This window comes from Hemitrygon akajei, chromosome 25, assembly GCF_048418815.1.
Source record: "Hemitrygon akajei chromosome 25, sHemAka1.3, whole genome shotgun sequence".
Taxonomy (NCBI): domain Eukaryota; kingdom Metazoa; phylum Chordata; class Chondrichthyes; order Myliobatiformes; family Dasyatidae; genus Hemitrygon; species Hemitrygon akajei.
In genome coordinates this window covers 22,612,191-22,628,956 of record NC_133148.1, presented here as the reverse complement: position 1 = coordinate 22,628,956, position 16,766 = coordinate 22,612,191, and the positions used below count along the sequence as shown (strand labels likewise).

At 43.0% G+C, this 16,766-nt stretch overlaps 1 protein-coding gene across 1 annotated transcript in view; it reads right to left on the bottom strand.

The window, feature by feature from the left end:
* Positions 1-7,955, bottom strand: part of LOC140716434 (uncharacterized) — a 71,254-nt gene extending 63,299 nt beyond the window's left edge. The window contains 1 exon segment of the mRNA XM_073029171.1: positions 7,867-7,955. The gene's annotated coding sequence lies outside the window, so the exon portion shown is untranslated.
* Between the last annotated feature and the right edge of the window lie 8,811 nt (positions 7,956-16,766).

Sequence of the window (16,766 nt, the reverse complement as noted above, 5' to 3'; positions counted from 1 at the left end):
TTAACCCAAACAAGCTTCCAGCACTCTCTCGCAACAAAGAAGCATTCCTACTTTTAACAAAACAAAGAAGCCATTTTGATTAACATACACAGTAACAAAGAAAAAGAAGAAACCCCCTTTACATACTAATCAACAAAGCCAGAGAGAAAAAGAACAGCATATGACATGGGGCACAAAAGTCAGGCTCTTCTCCCAAACCCTGTCCAGGAAGAGCAGTGCTCTGACACCCTGCAGCAGAATTGCAAATTTTTTGTGTTTAATTTGGAGCAGTGAGGTGTGGCCCCTTCAGCTGTTCCACAGGCAAGAATGAAGCACCTCACACCACAGCTGACGTCGTATTATAGCAGAAAAGCAAGGATATGATGGTAAGAGGTTATATTTCATTAGGATTTTCAGAACATTTGGTATGTCCCAACGATTCCAGCAGATTTTTACAGATGCACTGTAGAGAGCAATCTAACTCGCTGCATCACCAACTGGTCTGGAAGAGCCACTGCATGGCATTGCAAAAAGCAGCAGAGGGTTCTAAACTCAGATCAATCATGGGCACTAGCTTCCCCACCAGAGGCCATCTTCAAAGAGCGAGGCCTCAAAAGGTGGTATCTATCATTGAGGATCACCAGCACTGAAGACATGCCTGCTCATTGCTACCATCAGAGTGGAGATACAGAAACCTGAAGACATACACCCTCAGCGTACTAGGAATAGCTTCTTTCCCTCCACCATTTGATTTATAAATGCACCATGAACATGACATCACTATTTCTGCACGACTTAAATATTAAAATTAATTTTTATTATAATTCAAAGTCAGAGAAAATTACAGCACAGAAACTGGCCCTTTGGCTCATCTGGTCATATCGAACCACTTAAATTGCCTATCCCTTTGACCTGTATCCGGACAATAGCTCTCTATACCCCTCCCATCCATTTACCTGTACAAATATCTCTTAAACTTTGAAATCACAATCACATCCCCAACTTGATCTGGCAGCCCGTTCCACCCTCTCATCATCTGAATGAAAATGTTTCTGCCAATGACCCCCTTATTCATTTCATCATTCGCCCTTAACCCTTGACTTCAATGGTAGTCTCACTTATCCTCTTACGGAAAAGGCCTGCTTGCATTTGCCCTATCTATACCCCTCATAATTTTGCATACCTCTATCAAATCTAAAGTTCTAACTTATTCAATCTTTCCGTTCAACTCAGGTCCTCCAGTCCAAGTAACATTGAAAATGTTCTCTGTACTCTTTCAATTTTATTTATATCCTTCTGTGGGTAGGTGACCAAAACTCCACACAATACTCCAAATTAGGCCTCACCAAAGTCTTACACAACTTCAACATAACAACCAAACACATGTACTCAATACTTTGATTTATTAAGACTAATGTTCCAAAGGCTTTCTTTACGGCCCTATGACCAGAGAATTATGGATCTGTAATGCAAGATCCCACTGTTCTACCGCATTTCTCAGTGTCCTACCACTCACCATGTAAAGACATACACTGGCACGCCCTCCCAAAGTACAACACATCACACTTATCTGCATTAAATTCCATCTGCCATATTTCAGCCCAGTTTTCCAGCTGGTGCAGATGCCACTGCAAGCTTTGATAGTCTTCCTCACTGTCCACTACTGCCCCAGTCATGGTGCCATCTGCAAATTCCCTGATCCACTTTATCACATTAGATGACAAACAATAGCACCACCGATCCTTGTGGCATAGCATGAGTCACGGGCTTCCAGTCAACCATCTGCCACTCCGGCATCTCCCGCAAAGACGATGTCTAATCCAGTTTACTTCCTCATCTTGAATATCAAGCAACTGAACTTTTGCGACCAACCTCCCATGGGGGAATTAGTCAAATGCCTTGCTGAAGTCCATGTAGACAACACCCACTTCCTCACCTTCATCAACTTTCCTGGTAACATCCTCAAAAAACTCTAAGATTCGTTAAACACGACCTACCATGCACAAAGCCATGCTGACTATCCCTCATCAACCCACATCTATCCAAATATTCATATATCCATTCACTTAGAATATCTTCCAATTAACATTCCCACTACTGACGTCAGGCTCACTGGCCAAAAATTTCCTATTTATTTTTAGAGCCTTTCTTAAACAGAGTAACATAAGTTATCCTCCAATCCTCCAGGACCTCATCTGTCACTAGCAGATATTTAAATATCTCTGCTAGGTCCTCTCCAATTTCTGCACTTGCCTCCTTTAAGTCCTGGAGATTTATCCTCCCAGATTTGCCTCATCTTCTCCTCTGTAATCTGATTTGGATCCATGACCTCACTGTGCTTTGCCTCAATCATATAGACTATGTCATCTCCTGAGTAAATGCAAAAAAACCATTTAAGATCTCTCTCCATCTCTTTTGTCTCCACGCACAGATTACCATTCTGATATTCCAGAGGATCAATTTTGTTCCTTGGAATTCTTTTGCTTTTAACATATCTGTAGAAGCCTTTATGATTCTCCTTCACCTGGTATGCTAGAGAAACCTCATGTCTTCTTTTAGCCTTCCTGATTTCTTAATTGTTCTCTTGCATTTCTTCGAAATCTCAAGTACCTCATTGTTCCTAACTGCCAGTACCTGCTAAACACCCATTTTTCTTAAACAGGGCAACAATCTCTCTTTAAAACTAAGGTTCCCTAAATTTGTTATATTTACCTTTTATTGTGACAGGTACATGCAAGCCTTTTACTATCAAAATATCACTTCTGAAGGCCTCACACTTTTCATGTAAAGGTGTCTCCCCCCTTTACAAAGGTAGAGCGTTCCTACGAAACCTTTCTTAAACCGAAATGGCGTAAAGTGAAGAGCCATTAATTTATACGGGAAAAATGTTCATAAAAGTGAAAATCCTCTTTGTAATGCAAAAACAGGTTACTAATGTAGGTCTTTTGTAAAAGCGAAGTGGCGTAAAGCAAACATTTTTAAAGCGGGGACACCTGTACATCTTTGCCAGACAACAACCTATACCAATCCACACCTGGCCGATTCCTTCTAATACAATCTAAATTGGCCTCCTCCAATTTAGAACCTCAACCTGAAGACCAAACCCATCCTTTCTATAATTACCTTGAAACTAATGGCATTATGATCACTAGTTGCAAAGTGTTCCCCTGCACAACTTTCTGCCACCTGCTCTGTTTCATTCCCTGACATCCATATACTGATTAAGGAAGTTTTCCTGAAGACATTTGACAAACTCTATCCCATCTAATGCTTTTACATTATGGGAGTTCCAGTCAATATGTTGTAAGTTAAAATCACCTACTATCACAACCTTATGTTTCTTCCCACAGTCTGCGATCTCCCCACAAATTTGTTCTTCTAACTCCTGCAGTCTGTTGGGCGGTCTATAATATAGCCCCCATTATCATGGTGATACATTTCTTGTACCTCAATTCCACACATAAAGCCTCACTTAATGAGTTCTCCAGTCTGTCCTGACTAAGCCGTGACATTTTCCCTGATTAGTAACGCCACCCCTCCTCCTTTAATCCTTCCTCCTCCATCACATGTTTAACCACAGAACCCTGGCATACTGAGTTGTTAGTGTTGCCTCTCCTGCAACCAAGTCTCACTGTTGGCTACAATATCAAAATTCCATGTGTTCATCCATGCCCTGAGCTCATCTGCCTTTCCTACAATACTTCTTGCATTGAAATATACGCAACTCAGAACATTAGTCCCACCATGCCTAACTTTTTGCTTGCTGACATTGTCTGAGTTTTTAACAACATGACTCCACAACCATTCCACCATCTCTTCTGGCAGTCTTGTTCCCATCCATACCCCTCCGCCCCTCCCCAACTCATGCATTAACAGCAAACCTTTCTTTTACAATATTAGTCCCTCTCCAAATTAGGTGTAAACTGTCTCTTCTGTACAGGTCCTACCTTCCCTGGAAGAAAGCCCAATGGTCCAAAAATCTGAAGCTCTCCTTCCTACGCCAATTCCTTAGCCGCATGTTAAACTGTATGTTAAACCTATTTCTGGCCTCAAGCACACAGCACAGATAGCAGTCCTGAGATCACAACTCGGAAGGTCCTGTCCTTTAACATAGCACCTAACTCCCTGAACCCACATGGCAGAACCTCATCCATCTTCCTATCAACGTCATTGGTACTGTTGCAAGAAAAAGTTTGTGAACCCTTTGCAGTTACCTGGTTTTCTGCATTAGTTACTCATGAAATGTGGTTTGATCTTCATCTAAGTTATAATAGACAAACAATCTGCCTAAACTAATAACACACAAACAATTGTACTTCTCATCAATACTGAGTACATTATTTAAACAATTACAGTCAAGTTTCAAAAAAGTAGGTGAACCTCTGAGGGTAATGCCTTCTACAAAAGCTATTTGGAATTAGGTGTTCCAATCAATAAGATGAGATTGCAAGTGTGGTTATAAAAAGACACACAAAGTCATGTTACTGACAGAGCCTGGTTTTCTCAAGAAAGATCTGTTTACATACACCATGCCTCCATCAAAACAACTTTCAGAGGACCTTAGAAGACTGGTAGAGATGCAGGAAACTTGAAAAGTTTCTACAGACCTGAATATTCTGGTCACAGTAAGAGAAATTGCCTACATATGGAGGAAATTCTGTACTGTTGCTACTCTCTCTGGGAGTGGGCATCCTGCAAAGATCATACCAAAAGCACAATGTGCAATGCTGAAGCAAGTGAAAAAGAATCCAAAGGTTATAGCAAAAGACCCGCAGAGACCTCTAGAACTTGCTAAAGTCTCTGTCCATGTTTCTACTGTAAGAAAGACACTGGACAAGACACCACGGAGGAAACCACTGCCCTCCAAAAAAACATTCTTGCGTGTCTCAAGTTTGCAAAAGACTACTTGGACGTTTCATGACACTTCAACGACAATGCTCTGTGGACAGATGGGACAAAAAGTTGATCTTTTCGACAGAAATGCACACTGCTATGTTTGAAGGAAAAAGGGCTTTGCACACCAAAACCTCATCCCAGCTGTGAAACATGGTGGAAGGAGCATCATGGTTTGGGTCTGCTTTGCTGTCTCAGGGGCTGCACAGATCACAATCAGTGAGAGAACAATGAATTCAAAATTGTATCAAGTTATTTTACATGAGAATGTCAGGGTAGTGGTCCGTCACCTGAAGCTTAATAGAAGTTGGATGATGCAACAAGACAATGATCCGAAACACAACAGTAAATCAACAACAGAATGCTTTAAAAAGGAGAAAACTTTGTGTTTTGAATGGTTGAGTCAAAGTCCAGAGCTTAACCCAATTAAAGATGCTGTGGCATGACCTGAAGAGGGCTGTTCATACAAAGTATCCCAGATTTGTATGGAGGAATGGTCTAAAACTCCTCCTCAACATAATGCAAGTTTGATCACTAGCTACAAGAAACATTTGAAGGAGGTTATTGCTGCTAAAGTAGTCCTACCAGTTATTAAATACAAGGGTTCACATACTTTTCCAGCCTGGACTGTGAATGATTAATCAATGCCTTCAATAAAGTCACGAGAAGTACAACCGCTTTGTGTTGTATAAGCCTCAATGAGCTAAAGCCTCAGAATCCCCAGTCTAACATTTATTGCATTGTACTGCTGCTGCAAAACAACAACTTTCATGACATGTCAACGATAAACCTGATTCTGTAATCCTCATGCATCGTTAATTGGATTTTAGTTGGTCCATCTGGAGAGTTTGCAGCAGCTAGTGAGATTCTTCAATGAGCAGAAACTGAATAGAGATGTTCAAATCAATGAGCTTTTTCTGGAAGAAATCAGGAAAACAATGCAAGAAGTGGCAGTGTGATATTCATCCCTTTACCTCTGATCTCTTCCTTCGATGCATCTTCCCTGTACTGACCCCATTTCTTTGGTTCCCTCAATATGGAGTACAGCAGATGAAGAGGCCCTTTGGCCCACCATGTCTGTGCCAACCGTGATGCTGATCCAAACTAATCCCATCTACTTGCACAGGATCCATCTGTCCCCATTCCCTGCCTTTCATGCATCTGTCTAAATGTTCCAGTTGTATCTGCTTCCCATCACTTCCCCTGGCAGCCCATTCCAGGTACCTTAACATCTATTGATCTTTGTCTTAAATGTACTCAGGGACTCAACCTCAAGGGCCGTCTGGGGTGGATCTTACTGCAGGCTGGGATGGAGATCACACTCATATACAATATTCCAGAAACCATCTCACCAGGGTCTAGAAACACTGAGTGGCTACGTTAATGAGTACACCTGCTCATTAATGCAAACATCTAATCAGCCAATGATGTAACAGCAACTCAATGCATAAAAGCATGCAGACATGGTCAAGAAGTTCAATTTTTGTTCAGAACAAAGGTTAGAAAGGGGAAGAAAAGTGACCCAAGTGATTTTGACCGTGGAATGATTGTGTTTGGCAGGGAGGTTTGAATATCTCAGAAACTCTTGATCTCCTGGGATTTTCATGCACAGCAATCTCAAGAGTTTACAGAGAAAGGTGCGAAAAATGAAAGAACATTGACTATGCAGCAGTTCTATGGGCAAAAACCTTGTTAATGGGAGGGGTGAGAGGAGAGTGGCCAGACTGGTTCAAGTCGACAGGAATGAGACACCAACTCAAGTAACCACCTGGTACAACAGTAGTGTGCAGAAGTGTATCCCTGAACGTGGACACATCAAACCTTGAAAACGATGGGCCACAGCAGCAGGAGATGGTGAACGTAGACTCAGTGCTCAGTTTATCTGGTGCAGGAAGAGGCCAATAAAATGGCTACTGAGCAACTGCAGCATTATCTCTTTAAATTCCTTCCCAATACCTTCCATCAGCTTAATTTCACTTTCAGTGACTGGTGCAAGGCTCCCAGATAGCTCTCAACACCCAAAATTCTGAATCTGTAGTCATTTACAAACTAATCCACTACTCTGTTTATTTCACTGAATTGGATGCGCTCACTTAGAGCCAGAGTCATAGACTTCTCACACTGGGGGATCTTGATGCGTCCACTCTTGACTCATCTTTGGTCCCCACCTGACACTCAACCTCAGCTGTAAGATAGGGGCATGCCTTGCCCTCGCATGCAAAGTCACAGTACAGCACAGGAGATGCAGCACAGTAACAGGCCCTTCCGGCCCAATTACACTTGTCGCCAATTAATTTACTAAATTGAACCGGGAGAACACAAACTCAGACAGCGGCGGGAATTGAACTCTGGTCACTGGCGCAGTAGTAACCTTACACTAAATGATACAAAACCATTCAGCCCTGATCGTGCTTTATAGCTTTGAGTGGCACCTTACACAGTCCTTCTGAGAGTGCAAACACACTATATCCGCCCTTTTCTCCTCACACCAACAAACATAAAGTGTCCATCATGCTGCCGTCAAGAGATACAATACAGAAAAAGGCCCCTTTACCCAAATACATTCCAATTATAAACACTAAATCAAAATTATTTCTGCTTTATTCTCCACAGTCATACTACCGGTAATTCCCTACTACACGCTCGGTTAATTTACAGTGGTCAATTTATCTACCAAAGTTAAAAAGGCAATTGTTCTCGCATCATCTGTTAGAAGCAGCAGCGTAATCAGAATATATTCGTTTATTTACTAGAGTGTAACTCAGTTGCTACTTATCCGGTCTGAGTTCCGCTGCATGCCCACACCTGGGTGTGGAGAGCTCGGCAGGGTCTGGAAGCGCCCCGCCGGCTCCCAAATCCTCTGCCGGCGCACCGGGCGCCGTGGGATCAATGGCCACAATTACACGGGCGCTCTACACCACCGATACACAAGCGCTGCCGGCGGCAGCTCGGGGAGGTTGGTAAGGGACGGGGCTGGGGAGGGTTTATCCTCACCGCGACGCCTCTTTCCCCGGCCGGGAACCGCTCCGCTCCGCTCCTCGGTGTTGATTAAACGTGCGGCCCAGCACTTGGCTCCAAACCGCCGCCCAACTCCGCTATTGGTGGCGTCACGTCTGACGTCAGGCTCTGGGCCCCTGGGCAATCTACCTACTGCAAAGTTGCATTGAACAGGGAAATATTTGCACTACTTAAAGATCTCTCTCTTTATCTACCTGCTAGAGATATGTACCTTTATCTCTCTGCTGTATATATCTAATCTCTTGCACTATTTATCTCTCCATATCAATATATATCTACAACTTTATTGTCAACTGACTGTATCAGCGCGTATATACAAACAACACTTCTCCACACCATAGTGGAGCCACACAATATACATCACACATAGCAGATACACCAAAATATTAGATAGATTAGTACTGTAAACTACTTTTACTAATGCATGCAGTAAACAGCTCACTGTCCCAGTATTGAGAACTCAGTGGTGGCAGGGTATGCATTATTCTTACAGTCTGCGGGAAGAAGCTGTTACCCAATCTGGCAGTCCTAATCCTCATGCTTATGTACCTCCTTCCTGACGGTCGTCTGTCAAAGAGGGTCTGGGATGGGTGGTACAGATCTTCAACAATGCTTTGGACCCTTCATCTACAATGCACCCGGTAAAAGTCAGAAATAGGAGGGAGGATCCTCTCGGTGGCTCTTACTGTCCTCTGTAGGGTCCTGCGGTTCAATGCATCGCAGCTTCCACACCACACAAAGGCAGTCTTGAGGTGCTCTGGTAGAAATTTCTAGAAAAGTGGCTTCAATCTCCTCTGAAATTGTAGACCCTGCTGTGCCTTCTTAACTACTGAGGGGGTGTTGTAGGTCCAGGTTAGATCGTCTGTTTTTTCACACTGAGGAACATTGTGCTCCATTGGAGAGCCATTGATATACAATGGAGACTGGTCAACCTGTGCCTTCTGGAAGTCCACAATCATCTCTTTTGTCTTGTCCACGTTGAGACAGGTTATTGTTTTTCCACCATTTCAGAAACCCCTCTCTCTTCATTTATGCCGACTAATCATTGTTGCTGATGATGCTAAACACTGCAGTATCATTGGCGAACTTGATGATACAGTTTGAACTGAGTCTGGCAACACAGATGTGAGTCAGAAGCATGAACATCAATGCATTAACCACTCAACCATGGGAGGCACCAGTGCTCAGTGTGATGGAGCTTTTGATATTGTTACGAACTCGGACTGACTCGGGTCTTCTCGTCAAGAAGTCCAAAGTCCAATTACAGAGAGGTTGTTGAATCCCAACAAGGACAGTTTACCCACTACCCTCTGAGGAATGATCATGTTAAATACTGAGATGAAGTCAATGAATTAACATCTTAACGTATGAAGCATTGTTTGCAAGTTGGGACAGGAGAGCTGAGGCTATAGTATCATCAGTGGATGGGTTTGAGTGGTAGGTTCACTGTAAAGAGTCCAATGAAGCTGGAAGGTGGGATTTTATATGATCCATTACCAACTGCTGAAAACCCCATTTTTGTTGAAGTCAGTGCCACTGGGCCAGTTACCGATGCTCTCTATTGTGCTGACTTGAACCCTGCAGGGACAGCAGACTGTTTCAGAGATATTAAAGATGTTTGTTAATACCTCTGTTAACTGGGCCATACAGACCTTCAGCACCCGACCAGGGATATTATCTGCAATTCAGGAAGGAAATGAACATTGATACTTTGGGCTAAAACTCTTCATCAGGACTTTATGTATAAATCCCTTTCTCAATCAATGGACCTACCCTTTCCTGAGATAACCTCTTGTTCCTTATGTTTATGTAAAATGCCTTAGGATTCTCCCTATTTTTACTTTTCAAGGACATTTCATGGCCCATTATATTCCTCCTAACATTCTTTGTCTAAATTCTTTTTTTTCTTTATGATCAGAATCAAGTTTATTATCATTGACATACCGAATATTGTGAAATTTGTCATTTATGGGAGCTGTACAGTGTAATACATAAAATATTTGCACAAAGTTTCTGTCTGGGTCAACTCCTTGTCTGTGGGTACAAATCCAAAAAGAAAGAATTATAATAAATAAATAAACAATAAATATCACGAACATGAGATGAAGAGTCCTTGAAAGTGGGTCCATAGGTTGTGGGAACACTTCCATGTTAGGCCAAGTGAGCTGTGAAGTTATTGCCTTTGGTTCAAGAGCCTGATGGTTGAAGGTTAAAGGTTAAAATTATGCCTGAATCTGGTGGGGTGAGCCCTAAGGCTCCTGTACCTTTATCTTGATAGCAGCAGTGAGAAGATAGCATATCCTGGGTGGTGGTGTCCCTGATGATAGATTCTGTTCTCCTGCGACAACTTTTTATATAGATGTGCTCAATAGAGGAGAGCTTTACTGGGCTGAATCAACTACCTTTTATAGGATTTTCCATTCAAGGGTATTGGTGATTCCATACCTGGCTGAGATGATAATTAACAATAAAAGGGCATGTCCTAGCTAATGGCAGTTCTTAATAATGGATGCTGCCTTCTTGAAGCATCATGTTTTGAAAATGTTCCTCAAGGGCTTTGTCTGATTCCAGCTTTCTAATCTTCATACATGCTTCTTTTTTCTTGTTGACCAAATTGACAACAACCTGAACCTTGTAATCATTTGCCTTTCACCCTCACAGGCACATGTTGGTTGTGAACTCTTAACCAACTGTCTGTTAGCCCACTTCCACGTCAGGTATGGATTTACCTTCAGTTATTCCCAATCTACTTTCTCCAGTGTCTGACTAATACAGTTGTAATCAGCCATCCCCAAGTGAGCAGAATAAGAATCAGGTTTACCGTCATTTGATGTGATGTGAAATTTGTTGTTTTGCAGCAGCAATACACCGCAGGTTACTTTTTGAGGTATGCGGACACGGGTTCAGTGGATCAGGAACAGGCAGAAACGATGGGCCTATAGGAGAATCAGGTTTGTAGATCTTGGGAAGGAGGTAGAAATGAGAACCGTGGGGGGTAAGGTTGGTGACAGTGGATGGTCGATTTTCAAAGGTGATGAGGTTGGTGATGGTGCAGAAAAGAATGGCCTGATGGTTCTGAGTGGCATCCTTTACAAAGGACAAGTAAGTTTCTGCCTGGCCTCAACAAGGTAGATGTTAAGTCTGCCAGCCACCCCTTGTCTGTGGGTTGGGATTGATATGAATAGAGTGGATGGCCATATATTGAGAAAGTGTGAGATTTGAATAGGAGAGAGACAGTTGGCGCCTCGTCAGCAGTTGGAGATGACAAGACCCAGAGTGGGCAAACTTGTGTGATGATGAAGTAGTGTTCATGGACCATTCAAAAATCTGACAGCAGAGGGGAAGAAGCTGTCCTCAAAATGCTGAATGTGGGTCTTCATGCTCCTGTACCTCCTCCTCGATGGTAGTAACAAAAAGGGTGAATGTACTCAATGGTGACGGTCCTTAATGATGGATGCTGGCTTCCTGAGGCCCTGCTTGTTGAACATGTCCTCGAAGGTAGGGAGTGCCTGTGATGCAGCTGGTTGACTCTGCAACCTCTTTCAATTCAGTCTGGGAGCCATCATACCAGACAGTGATGCATTTTCATCTGAGGGCCTTATCCATAACTTCAACCTTTGAATTATTGCCGCTGCTCCCAAAAAATGCTTCCCCCCTTTGAAATTTCTAACATCTGGTCAGGCTCATTCCCCAAAATAAGGTCTATTAGAGCTCCATCCCTAGGTGGGCTCTGTTTCAAGAAACTTTTCCTGGGTGCATCTTGCAAATTCTCCCCTTTTAAGACATGGACACACAGAAGGGCACGGAGATGCAGACCGACACAGAGACAGCATGACACACATATCTCTTCATCTCACTCCCCCACCTTCCCTTCACCTGCCTACTAGCCTGTCACCCAAGACGTGCCCTCTTCACATTGTCACCATCAGGAACAAGCCTTCAGGATCAGGAGCGTGAAGACGCACATTCAATGTTTTAGAAACAGCTTCTTTCCCACCACCATTCAGCGTGGTCATCTCCCGCTGCAGGCCATCCACTTCAAGGCTTGACAAGCTGTGCATTCAGAGATGCTCTTGTTGCAACACATGGTTATTTGAGTTACTTTTGCCTTCGTGTTAGCTTGAACCAGACGCCATTCGCCTGTGACCTCTCTCATAAACAAAGTGTTTTTGCTCACAGAACTGTCGCTCACTAAATTCTTTTTTGTTTTTCATACCATTCTCTGTAAACTCTTGAGACTGTTGTGCAGAAAAATCCCAGAGCAGCAGTTTTTGAGAAACTCAATCCACCTTGTCTGGTACAAACTATCATTCCACAGTCAAAGTTACTTTGGGTCACATTTCTTCCTCATTCTGTTATTTGGTTTAAACAACAACTGATCTTCTTAACCATATCTAAATGCATTTATGCACTGAATTGCTGCCACATGATTGGCTGACTAGATATATTCATTAATGAGGTGGACAGGTGTACGTAATAAAATAGCTCCACTGAGTACATCCTGAAATTTGCTGTTTTGCAGAGCAGTTCAGTGCAAGACATAAAAAATACTAAATTACAACAGACAGTGAAGTAGTATTTCATTTTTTTCCCTTCCCATCTCCGGCTCTAAATCTAATTTGAAGGGTGGTAGAAACAGGGGAATGACTGATCCAAATAACATACCAAGATCAGCCCACCAGAATCTGAACACCACCAGCTGTTGAAAGTTGGAGAAAGCAGTGTTATTCGCAGCAGGGAGAAATTGTTGTAGGTTCTGAGTGTGGATGTTGGCCCAAGGAGAAACAACAGAAATGTGGTGAATGTGGCAAGGCATTCTTTTACTTACTCCATCTGGAAATTCATCGGCACAGTCATACCAGTGAAAGGCCCTTCACCTGCCCCATGTGCAGAAGTGTATTTCGAGGTCATGGTCAGGTGTATCCAAGAACAGTATGGGAACTGTTGTGGGCACGTTGGCTGAGATACTGGTATTGTTAGCAATGGAAGGCGGTTGGAGGGCTAATGTTGTGCCTTTATTAAAGAAGGCTGGAAAGAGAACCCTGGGATCTATGGACCAGTAAGCATGATTACGGAGAATGTTATGGCAAAGAGGACACATCCAGCAAGGACACCCAGGTAGAACTGAGGAATGAAACTCATTGCAATCACCATGATTACATTATACTATAGTCCTTCAAAATGTCAGCAGAAGCTGGAGGAACAGATATAAAGAATATGGTTCTCTATATATATGGTCCTGAGCTATCAGTGTTCTGTGTCGTAAGCATCCCCACCCCACTGCAGGAAGGTGAAGGAGAAATTGGGGTGTGGGTGTTCCGAATGTTCCTGTGCTGGAATGTCCCCACCCACTGCAGAGGTGAAGGGAAAATTGGGGTGCATGTGTATCCAAATGGTCCTGGGCTGTGAGTGTCCCCACCCCACTGCAGGGAGGTGAAGGGTAAGTTAGGGTGCATGTGTTCCCAAATGACCCTGGCTGTGAGTGTCCCCACCCCACTGTCCTGATTGTCTTGATCTGTTAATGTCCCTGTGAGGTGGTTACCAATAATTACACAAAATAACTGGGCCCAGAATGCATTGACTAAACATACTTTACTTACTTGGGCCCCTGGCTTGAGAACAGCATGGCCCCTGTTCTCAAACCGGGACATAAAAGTGCTAAATCTATACAGAATTGGCTTATGAGTTACAAATATTAACCATTTGGTAAATTGTGTATGTTTGAATTCCTGACTAACAAGATTAATTGCCAAGCTGACAACCAATAACAGTTTGAAAGTAGTAAAGCAATTGTTCCTTAGTATGGCAGTGTGTAATCAACTAAGAACAAAGCTTCCCTTTATACAGCAGGGGTGGGGTGGGGTGGGGGAAGGTGGGACAGAGACAGTCAAGACAGGAATAATAAAAAGATGTGAAAACACTCTACAGTGTCATTCTCATTGGCTCTGGTGATCTCACATCAAAAGTCTGCTTTGACTACAACTGCCGCAGGCTATTTTGACTGGATATTGTATTTAACCCTTGCCTTACCACAACTTCCACACTTCTTATAAGACCGTAAGATATTAGGAGCAGAATTAGGCCATTCAGCCCATAAAATCTGATCATGGCTGATCCCAGATCCCACTCAACCCCATACACCTGCCTTCTCAGCATATCCACTGATACCCTGACTGATCAGGAAGCTATCAATATACCTTAAATGTACCCATGGAATTGGCCTCACCGCAGTCTGTGGGAGAGCATCCACAGATTTACTACTCCCTGGCTAAAAAATTCCACCTTACCTCTGTTCTAAAAGGTCACCCGTCAATTTTGAAGTTGTGCCCTCTAGTTCTGGATACTCCCACAATAGGAAATATCCTTTCAACATTAGGTAGGTTTCATCGAGATGTCCCCGGATTCTTCTAAATTCCAGCGAGTACAGGCCCAAAGCTGCCTAAAGCTCCTTATATGTTAACCGCTTCATTCCCGGAATCATCCTTGTGAATCTCTTTTGAGACTCTCTCCAATTACCACACATCCTTTCTGAGATATGGGGCCCAAACTCAAGTGTGGCCTGACTAGTGTCTTATAAAGGCTCAGCACTAACTCCTTGCTTTTATGTTCTACTCCCCTTGAAATAAATGTCAACGTTGCATTTGCCTTCTTTACCACAGACTCAACCTTCTGTAAGTTAACCTTCTGGGAGTCTTGCACAAGAACTCCCAAACCCTTCTGCACCTTTGATGTCTGAAGGTTCTCCCCATTTCAATAATAGTCCACACTATTGTTTCTTTTACCAAATGCATTATTATACATGTCCCAACACTGTATTCCATCTTCCACTTGTTTGTCCATTCTTTCAATTTGTCTAATTCCTCCTGCAATTGCATTGCTTCCTCAGCACTACCTACCCATCCACTTCGTATCATCTGCAAACTTTGCCACAAAGCCATCAAATCCATTATCTAAATCATTGACAAACAACGTGAAAGGTAGCAGTTCCAATACTGACCCCTGAAAGACACCACTAGTCACTGTCAGCCAACCAGAAAAGGCACCTTTTATTCCCAATCGCTGCCTCCTGCCTGTCAGACCACTATCCACGCCAGTGTATTTCCTGTATTGCCATAGGGTTATCTTGTTAAGCACCCTAATATGTGGCACCTTATCAAATGCCTTCTGAAAATCCAAGTAAATGACATCCACTGCCTCTCTTTTGTCCATCCAGCTTGTTACTTCTGCTTTTTGTTCTGCAGAGAATAACATCAATAGCATCGTCTCTGAGCCTCCGTTAAGAGATTCAGAAGGGACAGTTGACTGTTGATATCAGGGATGTATGTACAACATTCACAGCTAATAATGGCACAAGTACCACCTCTCTTCAACAACAGAAACTCTATGCTCGTCGATTCTGCAGGGCCACAGTGTGAATTGTCAGAAATTCAGCAGCAACATCATTGATGGCCCAGCTCCTGTTACATAATGCTAAGACAATGTTTGTAGCCAGTTTCTCCAGCAGTGCTGAAGCCATGTTAATGCTTTCACAAGCCGGTAGGTAACCAGGCTAGTAGGTCCCCGGAACAGGAAGACTACAGTCCAGAAGCACTCAGTCTTCATCATGCTCCTTTGATGGCAGCTCCACACAGTAGGATGTAGAGAGAGTAGGCAGGTGGTATATCCATGGTATTATGTAGTCAAGATAACAACTGTGCATTCAGTTTAGGCAAAATATCCCATTTTTAAGGGGTATTTCTTGCAGCCACTGATCAGACTGGCGACTACAAACCCAGTAAGTACCATTAACAAGATTCAGAGGGTCGCCAGTTGTATAGATACTGCTACCCAAGTCTCATCCCATCCCTTGATGGTTACAGGAACATACTTCGCCCCATCCCCAAGAAGCAGCTTGAAATCAAGGGGATTATGTAACTGTGGTAATTAGTTTGATACTATCCCAGGAGTCATTCCTATGGGCAGTGCAGCCCTGTGCTCCCTTTGCAGTTCTGGTTTTGTTATCGAAGGAAAACCATGAATCAAGCTCACTTTGGTTCAGGGGTACAGACTACATTGGCAAGCCACCTTCCGAATGTATAGGTGCCCTTTACAGCACACCCAGCAAGCATGTACACAATTAATATTCATAACTAGGGTGAAGAAAAGTGTTAGGAGTATTAGTCTCCTGAGATACTGTACTTCTGCATTTAGGCAGAAAATAGGTGTCCAGATCACCCAAAATTTATAATACATAGTGATTACTTAAGGTGACAAATAGCAAAGATGAAGCATTCAGTCCGTCAGCCCACACTTTCAAAGCTCTTCAGGCCACCTATTCCCTGATTCAGTGGCACTGCTGCCTTAACTTTCAAAGTCCAAACTAAAATTTACTATCTGAGTACAAACATATCATCACATACAACCCTGAGATTCTTCTTCTGCAGGCATGCTTAGCAAATCTATAGAACAGTAACTGTAAACAAGATCAATGGACAACAAACTGTGCAAATGCAGATATAAATAAATAGCAATAAATAACGAGCATGAAATAACAAGATACAATGTCCTTAAAGTGAGACCATTGATTGTGGGGACACCAGTTGCAGAATGAGTGTAGTTATCCGCCTTTGTTCAAGAGCCTGATATTTGAGGAATAGTAACTGTTCTTGAATGGTGGTGCAAATCCTGAGGCACTTGTACCTTCTACCTAATGGCGGCAGCAAGGAAAGAACACGTCCTGGGTGGTGAGGATCTTTGATGATGGATGCTGATTTTCTATGGCAGTGTTTCATGCAGATGTGCTCAATGGTTGGGATGGTTTTACCCACGATGTACTGGGCCAAATCCAATACCTTTCCTTGGATTTACTGCTGAAAGGCATTGCTGTTCCGAAACCA